Here is a 13240-nt window from a genome sequence, read left to right on the forward strand (position 1 = left end):
ACCTGCACATCTTTGGACTGTGGGAGGAAACCTATACAGACAACATGCAAACTCCATACAGACAGTCACCCAAGGCTGGAATCAAACTCAGGACCCTGGCATTGTGAGGCAGCAGTGCTAACCACTGAGCCACCATGCCGCCCCGTTTTGAATGTTATGACATTGAAATGAAGAAAAATTCCATGCTAATACCAAAATGTTTACGCTCTGGTAGCTTCTTATGCACATGTTCTAAACTTGTTGGATTAAAAACTCTTGCTTACTAAATCCAGGGATACTTTACATTTCCTGTTAAATGTTAAGTGCGCAGTTAGACAGCAGAGGGTGCTCTCTATCATGAATGTTTGACTATAATAAATGTAAATAAAACAAAATGCCCATTAAGTATGCTCTGATAAGACACTGAATATACTCCTGTTTGTACATAGTTACACAATCACTCGCAGAAGGCTTGCAGAGAGAAAACAAAAATCGTTGATGAAATAATTTCACAGAGGCCAATATCCCGAAACGAAGACACCCTTTATTTACATGTGGCGAGGCCTTGACACTGATCCACCTCCGTCAGAACCAGCTCTCAGACTCAACAGGATGTCTGACACGCCTGTTTATTTAATCCCTGACAGTCCTGGTCTTTTATTTTTCTTCTTTTTTTTAATCTGACACTCCTGATCTTTTTTTTTCCTTTTTTTTCGTACACTACCGCCCAACTGTGGTAGTGCTTATTTTTTTAACACTCCTGTTTTTTTTTTCAAGTTGCTGCAACAGCTTTATTTATTTTACCACATTTCAATACAGATCAGAGAAATGTGAACATCGTGAAATAATACAAAAGCATACTGAAAGTAGTCAAAGCATGCTGTGTGAAAATATTAAATTGAGTGGTACCTCATAAAAGCACTATGACAAGCACCTATATAGTTGCATAACTTATCAGTCATGTTTCAGCTTATAATTATTCCTAAGTAGCCATCACTTAAACAGCTGCATTTAGAGCAAAGCAAAGTCCAGGGAAATGTTGAAAAGTCCTGGACTAAATGAGAGTCAAACACTCCTGTTTATATCTGTCAGTTTGAGCTCCCTGATTAACAGCCTCAAATCACAGATCTCATATTCTATGTGGTCCACCTGGATGTGGGCCAGTTCTTTTTCCTGTAACCTCTCCTGGGGCATTTAGACCGGGTCAGGTTCCTCCAACCCGGCCCCAGTACAGCGCAGTGTAACGCATAGTAGCTCACCTCTTGCGCCTGGAGCATCTCGGAAGTCATTCATTCTCCTCTTCAGGTGGTAAAGGCATCAAGGCATTGACATCTGCCATGTCCATCTCAGTTTCCGAGATATCTACAAGGCATGAGAGAGAACACAGAGGTTCCAGAGCAGTCGGAAAGGCAGTCGAAGAGCCGGGTACATTTTGCTCCTGTACCGTTTGTGAGTTTGCAGCTTTCATATGATCCTTGTGCTTGTTCAGGACTATCGCACCTACACAAACTTTGAACATCACTGGACCTGATCTCTCATCGACCCTGCCTCTTACCCATGCAGGGCCATTCCCATGGTTCCTACACCAAACCATCCTCTGAAGTAAACTGTCTCTCTCGCAAAGCGGAGTCTTGTGTCCAGTACTGGCGTTCCTGATGGCATTTAACCTTTCCCTCCACGTTCAGGAAGATCTGAAGTAATCTGGTGTGGAGTCTTCTCCCCATTAGCTACTGGGGAAGTTGGAGCTATCCCTGTAATTGCATGAAGAATGGACCTATAATCAAATAGGAACCAAGACAGGTTGGTATCAAGTGAAGGTGGAGGCTGTTTCTGTAAATCTTCTTCAACGTACGGTGTTTCGGCCAGATGATGGATGGTATGGAGCTATCCTTATATGTTGAATACCTTTCAACTTTAGGAAATACTTAAGTTACCTGCTGGTAAACAATGGCCCATTATGTAACCAACACTTCTGGGAATCTGTGTATGGCAAAAGATGCACGCAGTTTTTCAATCATTGTCCCCATATTTGATGAATGAACTCTATGCACGTTCAGCCACTTTGAGTGGACATCTACAATGACTAAGAATATATGAGCCTATGAAAGGTCCTGCATAGTTGATGTTTACCCATAGTTCCAGAGTTTACCTAGCCATTCCAATGAATGTGAGGGAGCTGCTGGTGGTAATTTTAGTTCTTGTTGATACTTTGGGTACTGTGTCACCAATGCAGCTATGTTTCCATCCAATCCTAGCTGCTAGACATAATGTCTTGCCAAATTCTTCATTGTAGAAACCCTTGGATGACCCTGGTGGTGTTCCCACAGTATCTGGCAGCAGTTTTTGCTGGGAACAATCACATGTTCCCAGATTCCTGAAGAAGGGCTCATGCCCGAAACGTCAATTCTCCTGCTCCTTGGATGCTGCCTGACCTCCTGCGCTTTTCCAGCAACACATTTTCAATAACAATCACATGTTCCCCATAATAATATGCCATCAATTACTGTGACCTGGGTCTCTCTGGATTCAAACTGATGTGAATTCTCATTGTGACAGCCGTTTGGTTTCCCCCATCACCAGCAGCTGTTTCAGTTTTGCCAAGACTGGATCTTTCTGTGTCCAATGTCTAGTATTGTCAGCTGTGACTGGAAGTGTGTACAGAAAATTAAAAACTATTACGGACTCTTCCAATGGAGGTACCACTGGTAGTGTATCTGCCACTAGGTGGCACCTTGAGGCATCTGTATCTGCTACATGATCTCCCGGGAGATGTTCCAACTTATAATTAGTGTTAGAACCCAGCCTGAAACTATTGGTGATATTGTTTGTCCTCTTTACATAGACTGAGCAAGAATTTGTGGTCCATTATTATTATAAATTTAGGCCTGTATAGGTATTAGTGAAACATCCTAACCCCAAATGTGGCCACCAAACTTTCCTCCTCTTTCTGGGCATACTTATGGTTCGCATACGCTATTGAGCGTTCGTCTCCATGGGGCCACCTATGAGCCAATACTATCCCGATGCTTTACAGGGGGTCATTGTATGTCAATACCAGATCTCGCTTGGAACCATAGAGTGCCAACACCTGAGAGGACGAGAGCTGTTCCTTCACTTCCCTGAAAGCTGTGGCTTGGCTTTGTGACCATTTCCAAGGCTGACCCTTCTTTAAGAGTTGATGCAAAGGTGCCAGGACAGAGGCCAGGTTATGTCTGAAGTTTCTGTTAAATTCACTAGCCCGAGGAAAGATCTAAACTCCCGTACAGACGTGGGAGCTGAGGCACCTTTGATCACACCTTCACTTTATCTTCCAATAGGTGTAGCCCAGTCTCGTCAACTCTGTAGCCCATGTAAGTTAATTGGGGTGCCTGGAAGACACGTTTTTCCCTTCTAAGGTGTACACCTTAGAAGGTCACATGGTAGCTCAGTGGTTAGAACTGCTACCTCATAGTGCCAGGGACCCGGGTTCGATTTCAACCTCGGGCAAATGTCTGTGTGGCGTTTGCACATTCTCCCTGTGGCTATGTGGGTTTCCTCTGGGTGCTCCAGTTTCTTCTCACAATCCAAAGATGTGCAGGTTAGGTGAATTAGCCATGCTAAATTGCCCTAAGGGTTCAAGGATGTGTAGGTTAGATGCATTAGTCAGGGTAAATGTAGAGTAATAAGGTCTGAGTGGGTTACTTTTTGGAGGGTCGGTGTGGACTGGTTGAGCTGAAGGGCCTGTTTCCACACTGTAGGGATTTTATGATTCCATGACCAATGTGGGAAAACGATCTAAGGACTATGTCCAAGTTCTCTAAGTACTCCTTATTGATCTTCTTTGTTGTTAGAATGTCATCTAGATAAATGGTGACCTGGGGTAGACTTTGTAAAATATTTTCCATCGTCCATTGAAAAATTGCACAGGCTGATGACACTCCAAATGATAGTCTTGTATATTGGTACGAACTGCTTTGGGTATTAATTGTAGGATGCTTCTAGGAATCGTCATCTAACTACAATTGGAGGTACACATGGCTCATGTCCAGTTTCATGAAGGACAGCCCCACCCCAGCATATAAATCCACTATGCAAGGAATTAGTATTTACCCAGCTGCGAAAAGTGACTTACTGTTGGTTTAAAATCCCCACAAAAGCAAACTGAACTATTGGGCTTCACAATCTATATGACCAGTGCTATCCATTCCATAAACTGGACTGGTTTGATTATTCCTTTGCTTTACTGCCTTCTGACTTCTGCTTCTACTTTTTCCCGTAAGGCAAATGGCACTGGGCAGGCCTTGCAGAATCGTGGAATTGCTTCCTGGTCAACATGCAACGTGGCCTTGGCTCCTTTGATAATCCTTAGACCTTCCTGAAAAACATCCAGGTATTTAAAGAGGACTTCATTCAGGCAGCCATTTTGTAATTGAAGAATGTTCAGCCAATCTAGATGAATCTTTCTCAAACAATTCCGCTCCATCAATCTTGGGCCCAAGTCTTTTACTACAGTTAGTGGAAACTGAATCAGCTGCTTCATGTAAGAGACTGAAACCAAAGTTGTACCCTTAATTTATAAAGGTTCTCTAGTACAGGTTCTCAGGCTAGCCAAGGTCTTGCACAAACTTAAGGGTTGGAGTTTGGATCAAATTTTGTTGAAGACTGGTTCTGTGATCACTGCAACAGTCGCACTGGTATTGACCTCCATTAAAACTGCGTGACCATTTAACCAGATGTTTATTTTCTAATTTGGATGTTGTTAAGCAATTTACCTGTCGGTCGACTTTCCAGAGTGGGCACTCTCTGGATACGGGCCTGTAAGTACTCTTACTCAATTTAAGTCCAGTGGGACTCTTTTGCTGTCTTGTCTGCAAACTAGCGGCAATTACAATGACTTGCCGGTCTGGATCCTGAAGGAAATTTTAATCGCTTGGCCGAGGCTTGTCAGCTGTGGGTTGACTTAGAGGATATGCCCTGAGTGAGACTGTGCGATTACCTTCACTGAAGTTGTATTTCCCAAGCTCAGTTGGACTGGCAAAGGTGTCCACTTCCATTGGAATACCCCCCAACTCATATAGTCCACTTGCCTCATTTTCCAATGAGAAAGCCAGTTGTAGTGCAAGTTCGAATTCCAGGTGGACTTCAGTTAAGTTGGCACTTTTGCATTGTTACATCATTAAGCCCACATACTAAACGATCTCTCAGCATCTCATTAAGGGTTAATCCAAAGCCACGTGCCTCTACTCTTGTCAAAAATCCCAATACGGATTCCCCTAATTCTTACTTGTTAAGTAAAACCGATAGCATCTCAGAATTAGAGGAGGCCTGGGGGGTCATAATATTCCTTAATTAAATCTATCAACTCTTGAAAGGTTTTAATATCTGGTGCCTCAGGGAAAGTTAAGCTTCTGATAACCGAAAAAGCTGCAGGTTCACAAGCTGTCAGGAGAACTACTCATTGCTTTTCATCCGCCCCAATGTCATTTGCCTGGAAAAAAGTAATGTATTCTTTCCACACACTCGGCCCACTCTCCGACAGCAGAATCAAATGAGTCAAGCTTCCCAAATAATGGCATGACACCTGAAATGCTTACCCCAACTCAAAGACGACTGTTGCGAGCTGATTTCTTCAGGAGCATGCTTTTCTCTTGTCGCCAGTAAAATAATTCCATGGGGGCAAGTTTCCCCTCACCTCCCTTTATTTACACATGGAGAGTCCTTAATGCTGATTCAGCTCCCTCAGAGCCAGCTCTCAGAATGAATGGGATGTCCGTTCAATTTTTTTCTTTTTTTAACTCCTGCTAATTTTTTTTCCCTCAGAGGCAGCTCTCAAAGTGAGCAGAACCTTTGTCACTCCTGTTTCTTTTTCCCTCCTGACAGTGGTAGTGCTTATTTTTCCCCAGCACCCATGTCGTGTGTGTGTGTGCAGGTGTCAAACATGGAAAAACAACAAGTGTGTAAATCTTTATTTATATTCCACCACCAGGAGGAAAGGAAACACACGAGTGGCCAGTGACAAGCAATGCCCTTCTCTGACGTAACCGCAGAAGAGGGGCAGGCAGTCGGCCCTAACAACCCCCTCCACGGCCCACTGCCTGGACCTATTTATGGCCAGTTTGGCCAGACCCAGGAGCAGACCCACAAGGAGGTCCTCCAGGGAGGTCTGTTCATTTTTTTTAGAACCTATGACACTCTTGTTTATTTATTTATTTTTCTGTTTTTGTTTCCTCCCCCAGAGCTCCCTAATTGGACCAGATTGACAGCCCTAATCGGAGAACTCATATTCCATGGCGACCTTGTTACAATCACTAAAGTTTAGAAGCACATTTGTACACTTTTGTCATCTCAATTTGGAGTATGTTTGAGCTGAAAGTAAGTGGTTTCCTGTAGGGATGGGAAACTAGTGTCTCACAGTTTACTACCTTGTTTGTCAGATGCTGGGAGAAAGTCACCAATCAAATCTTCATCTGGGAATAGGATTTGAGGAACTTAGAGAACTGAGGAAGAGAATATGAAAACAAGGAAAAATAAAAAGATGTAGCAAAAATAGTCAGAGAACTGACTTGGGGAAGATGGATGCTTTTAAAATAACATTTGTTTATTTTTGTTCAACATTCTGTTGCAAGGAGATGGAATTGTGCGCAGAAATATCTTGTGACTTAGGGTTTATTGCGTGGAAAAAGGTTTGAATGTTAGATACAGTTCCAAACATGCAAAGGGAAAAGGACTGAGTGCAGCAAAATTAGGAAGTAAAGGTTGGAAAATTAAATAATGTTCTCAGCTTGAAATTCAGCAGTAAGTGAAGTGAGAATTAGACAGAATCTAGGGATAGTCAAGCAACATTAGATTTTAAACAGTGCATGCATATGTTCAGTTATTTAAATCAATACATTTCCAAATCTACTGTGAGAGCAATAATATTTTGGAATAAGGTTAAGGCTCCTGCTTGTAAATAATTCTCTCCAAACAGCTTCAACACTTTTACCTACTAGACCAATTTTAATAATATAGATTAGTAATATGCATGTGTCGGAATACAATTTGCAATGCATTCTATTATCTACATATATTTGTATATTATTCATATATCACAAACAAATCAGTACGGTTGCATTATCATTAACTGATGTGATATATGCTAAAATCTGATATTATTCTCATCATATAATCTGATTAGCTGTCTCCTTTATAAATTGCTTGCTTCATGGTTGAAGACCAATACAATGCAAATAAAGCAGCAAGCAACTGAGGCAAACAAAATAAATAAAACCATTACCTTCTACATATTGTAATGAATGAAAGTTGTATGGCGGAGTTATAAGGTAATAAACGTTAAGCACAGAAAGTGCTGGGTGAATTAATGGCATTTATGATTGCTAGCTCATAAAGAATAACATCAATTTGGGCAGTGGAGAGTTGTGCCACTGGTTCTGAGTTTCCATAAGTTGTTGAATGATTTATACCATTCTGCTATTATCTTCAATAAAACTAAAATGTTGCAAGTTGCTGTGAGCCTTCCACTGATGTTCTTTACTGGATTTGCATCATTCCTGGTATCCAGTATTCACAGGGCTCCCAAAATTGGCTTCTCAACTCATCCCACCATTACTGCCCTCATACAAACTTTCTGCACTTTCATCTCATTCTTGCACATACTTAAGTGGAGTTCACTTTTACACCATAACATACAATTGAAAGTCTTGCCATACTTACATTTTCCAAGAGTGCCACACATTAAACAGATCAGAACTTATTGTTTAGAAATAACACCTAGGATGGGTTTCAATTATCCCTTAGGAAATGCAGCAGTGCAGTAACATCAGGTAATTGTATCATATTACTGAGTTGGAAAACAGACAAGGATCTGATGAATGAATTTAAACTTCTGTGTTTTCAGATCTATACTCAAATTGCCATAGAGAAATATATGATGGTCTCAAGTATCTCAAGCTCAAAGAAAGATCAAAGAAAAGCTGATCAATTAGTGGAAGAGTAAACTCTTGAAATACATCATTCAAGGTCAATTGGATGATCAGCTATGATCATATTGAATGGCAAAGCAGCCTTGAAGAGCCAATTAGCCTAGTCCTGCTCATAGTTTCTAGTTTTCTTTGCAAATTGGCGTTCATTTAGAGCTACTCTCGTAAATATTTATTAAAGGCAATTTCATTTGATAAATTCAGTACAGTATTTTGATGACTGAATAATTTATAGATGTAAAATACAACTATTGTATATGAGTTTTAAAAGTTGATTGATGATATGTTAAGAAAATTTATGCGAATGGAATAAGCAACAAAAACTGTTGGTTGATAAACAGAAAACAAAAAGATTGGAGATAATGTATATACACAGATTGTAGAAGGATCAAAGAAGCTGCACACATATGGATAATACTGGGCCCTGGCTTAGTCTCCCTCCATACGGACCATCTGATTTGGCAGAATAGTGAAGTTGAGGGATAGAATTTCAAAGCTTAGGGTTTAGAGAGCTGAAGATGTGGCTGTCAATAATGGGAGAAAGGAAATCAGGGATGCAGAAGAGCCCAAAAATGGGGTAAATTCTTTGAGGGTTGTAGGATTGATGGAGGTAACAAAATTGGGAATTGTGCAATGTGGGATTGAAACACGGAGTTATGAAACCTAAAATTGAATGTTTGCAATTCCTGGAGTCTATGTGGGTCAGTACACATGGGTGTAGAAGGTGAACAGAAAGACGCAAGTTAGCATTCTGAAATTAGAGGTTTGGATGAGCTCAAGTTTACTTAAGGTGGCTAGAGTCCAGGCCTGGCAGCACTGCATTGGTGAGTCTGTGTGTAATAAAAGCATGGATTAATATTGCAGCAGAAGATGATCGGAGGATAGTGTAAAAGATGAACGATATAGTTGTATCATTTTCTCTTGTTATATTCCCAGCTGATATTCTTACACGACCAGTTCGATCATAGACTGAAGTCTAGCTTCATAGATCTCATTTTGATTTTTAAAAAATTTAATTTAACAAAGCAGTCTTTCACTGAAATACAGGTGCAAAATGCTGAAGATTTGGATTTAACAACAAAACAGAAGTTTACTATGGAAAATTAATTAAAATAAAATTGAATGGACATTGAAATCATCCACCCAGAATCCACTCTGTGCCCTTGCCATCCCCATGTTTATTCTGATGCCATGAGACTCTATGGGCCAGGGTGTCAATGTTGAGGATTCCCAGGGCAACTCCCTCCAAACTATATACCATTGTGTTCCCAATTCTGTCAGTGGGACAGGACACACATGGGCATGATGATGATGTTGTTTACACATTCCGCGTAAGGAATGACTTTGTGGTTATGATTGTATCAGGCTGTTGCCTGACGAGTTTGTGAGACTTCTCACCCAATTTTTAGTGCTAATCCCAGAGATTGGGAGGGAGGAAGGTTGACGGAGCTGCGTTTGCTGTTGTCGTTTTTGGCGCCTTGGTCAAAGCATGATGGTTCACTTCATTTCATTCCACTGGGGTTGTTTCGGGTTGATGCAATGATCTGCTAAGCTATTTCAGACAGTAGTTACGAATCAATCACATTGCTATGTGTCTGGAGTCATGTGTAGTCCAGATCAGGTAAGAATGGCAGTTTTCCTTCCCTGAAGAATGTGAGTGAAGTGAATGGGTTTTTACTGCAATTGTTATTAGATATTTAATTCCAGATTTTTATTGGATTGAAATTCCATGATTTGCTGTGATGGGAATGGAATCTGGGTTTCTGGATTACTAGTCTAGTTATAATAACATTTCCTATATTCATGCATATAAGTCAAAATTTCATCATCTCTCTTTTTGCTGAAATAAAGATTGCCATTTTTTGGGAAGAGAACGAACTGGTGACAAGCTGTGATGAATGGATCTCCACTATGAACACACAGTGGGGTCAAAGCCTCAATCAAGAGTACAATATTCTTTGAATCACAGAAGAGGTAATCAATTAATGTCACTTACAATTAATTGGTTAGCTTTTGCTGTCAAGATAAGAATAATGGCAAATATATTTGGGGCAAGATTTGTGTTGGGACAGTAAGACTGGGAGATGCAGGTGGACTTTGGATAAGAAGTAACAAAGATGATTGATGAGGGTAGAATGATAGATGTGATCTATATGGACTTCAGTAACATGCTTGACAAGGTTCCCCATGGGAAACTGATTAGCAAGGTTAGATTTCATGGAATACAGGGAGAACTAGCCATTTGGATACAGAACTGGCTCAAAGGTAGAAGACGGAGGGTGATGGTGGAGAGTTGTTTTTCAGACTGGAGGCCTGTGACCAGTGGAGTGTCACAAGGGTTGGTGCTGGATCCACCACTTGTCATCATTTATATAAATTATTTCTATGTGAAGATAAGAGGAATAATTAGCAGATTTTCAGATGACACTAAAATTGGAGGAGTAGTGGACAGCGAAGACGGTTATCTCAGAATACAATGGAATCTTGATCGGATGGGCCAATGGGCTGAGGAGTGGCAGATGATGTTAATTTAGACAAATGCGAGGTGCTGCATTTTAGGAAAGCAAATCAGACCTGGATTTATACACTTAATGGTAAGTTCCTAGAGAGTGTTACCAAACAAAGACACCTTGGAGTGTAAGTCTACAGATCCTTCAAAGTAGAGTCGCAGTTAGGTAGGATAGTGAAGAAAGTTTTTGGTATGCTTTTCTTTATTGGTCACAGCAGTGACTATAGGAGTTGGGAGGTAATGTTGTGGCTGTACATGACATTGGATAGGCCATTTTTGGAATATTGCATGCAGCTCTGGTCTCCTTCCTATCGGAGGGATGTTGTGAAACTTGAAAGTGTTCAGAAAGGATTTATGAGGATGTTGCTAGGGCTGAAGGATTTGAGCTATAGGAAGAGGCTGAACAGATTGAGCTGTTTTCCCTTGAGTGTAGGAGGCTGAGGGATGACATTATAGAGGTTTATAAAGTCATGAGGGATTTGAATAGGATAAATAGACGAAGTATTTTCCCTAGGGTGGGTGAGTCCAGAACTAGAGGCCATAGGTTTAGGGTGAGAGGGGAAAGATATAAAAGGGACCCGAGAGGCAACTTTTTCACGGAGAGGGTGATGCGTGTATGGAATGAGTTGCCAGAGGAAATTATGGAGGTTAGTACAATTACAGCATTTAAAATGTAGCTGGATGGGTACATGAATAGGAAGGGTTTAGAGGGATATGGGCCAAGTGCTGGCAAATGGGACTAGATTAGATTAGGATATCTGGTCAGCATTGACGAGTTGGACTGAAAGGTCTGTTTCCGTGCTGTATATCTCTATCACTCTATTACTCTGAGTTTCTTATAGTGCATGGGTGTCTTGAGATAAAATTTAGCAAAATGTTCTCCATTAAACAAGTTAAACTGGAACAAATCTTTAACTGACAAGGGAAAATGAAGTAAATATATTGTAAGCTTCTCTAAGGAAGATTGCAAGGGTGGTGGTTATTAGAATATGAAATACCTTGTATTAAGTATAGATGAAGTTATTAAAAAATACATTTCAAATAAATGATGTCCAGTTGTTGTGGTTCTGTTCACCGAGCTGGGAATTTGTGTTGCAGACATTTCGCCCCCTGTCTAGGTGACATCCTCAGTGCTTGGAAGCCTCCTGTGAAGCGCTTCTGTGACGTTTCCTCCGGCATTTATAGTGGTTTGAATCGGCCGCTTCCAGTTGTCAGTTCCAGCTGTCCGTTGCAGTGGTCAGTATATTGGGTCCAGGTTGATGTGCTTATTGATTGAATCTGTGGATCAGTGCCATGGCTCTTGGAATTCCCTGGCTGTTCTCTGTTTGGCTTGTCCTATAATAGTAGCGTTGTCCCAGTTGAATTCATGTTGCTTGTCATCTGCGTGTGTGGCTACTAAGGATAGCTGGTCGTGTCGTTTCATGGCTAGTTGGTGTTCATGGATGCGGATCGTTAGCTGTCTTCCTGTTTGTCCTATGTAGTGTTTTGTGCAGTCCTTGCATGGGATTTTGTACACTACATTGGTTTTGCTCATGCTGGGTATTGGGTCCTTTTTTCTGGTGAGTTGTTGTCTGAGAGTGGCTGTTGGTTTGTGTGCTGTAATGAGTCCTAGTGGTCACAGTAGTCTGGCTGTCAGTTCGGAAATGCTCTTAATGTATGGTAATGTGGCTAGTCCTTTGGGTTGCGGTATGTCCTTGTTCCGTTGTCTTTCCCTTAGACATCTGTTGATGCCTAACAGCACACAAACCAACAGCTACTCTCAGACAACAACTCACCAGAACGAAGGACCCGATACCCAGCATGAGCAAAACCAATGTAGAGTACAAAATCCCATGCAAGGACTGCACAAAACACTACATAGGACAAACAGGAAGACAGCTAACGATCCGCATCCATGAACACCAACTAGCCATGAAACGACACGACCAGCTATCCTTAGTAGCCACACACGCAGATGACAAGCAACATGAATTCGACTTGGACAATACTACTATTATAGGACAAGCCAAACAGAGAACAGCCAGGGAATTCCTAGAGGCATGGCACTCATCCACAGATTCAATCAATAAGCACATCAACCTGGACCCAATATACCGACCACTGCAACGGACAGCTGGAACTGACAACCGGAAGCGGCAGATCTAAACCACTATAAATGCCGGAGGAAACGTCACAGAAGCGCTTCACAGGAGGCTCCCAAGCACTGAAGATGTCACCTAGACAGGGGACGAAACGTCTGCAACACAAATTCCCAACTCGGTGAACAGAACCACAACAATGAGCACCCGAGCTACAAATCTTCTCACAAACTTTGATGTCCAGTTTTGCATTCTACCCAAGTTTAAAACAGTAACACACTGTCAATAGTATGCAAATAGTTTAATATCTTTGCATATTGTCGTCAGTGGCATCTACCTATAAATTAAAATTAATCAATGATCCATCCTGCAGATTTTACAGCCGCTTCATGGAGATGATTAATTGCCTACCAAACATTTGTCCAGCAATTAAAAAGGGAGAGAGGACCCATTTGATGCTATGAAGTGTTGAACTATGACTATGACTCTAAGTCAACCATACCTTATAGAGTTCCAGCTGTCAGCAAAGACCAGGATGGAAGGTACTTTGTAAAACACTGCACTTATGGCAGAAAGCGTAGAAATTGAATATGCATAGGATTCTTTAAAGAGACTTAGTGCTGGGAAAACCTAGATCAAAATGGAGTTGATCACCTTTTTGGTTAGTGTTTCTTGGCATTTTCTCACTCATGTTCCTTTTCCTTTGCTTGGTTTTC

The sequence above is a fragment of the Chiloscyllium punctatum genome, chromosome 10 (assembly GCF_047496795.1).
Source record: "Chiloscyllium punctatum isolate Juve2018m chromosome 10, sChiPun1.3, whole genome shotgun sequence".
In the NCBI taxonomy this organism is placed as follows: Eukaryota; Metazoa; Chordata; class Chondrichthyes; order Orectolobiformes; family Hemiscylliidae; genus Chiloscyllium; species Chiloscyllium punctatum.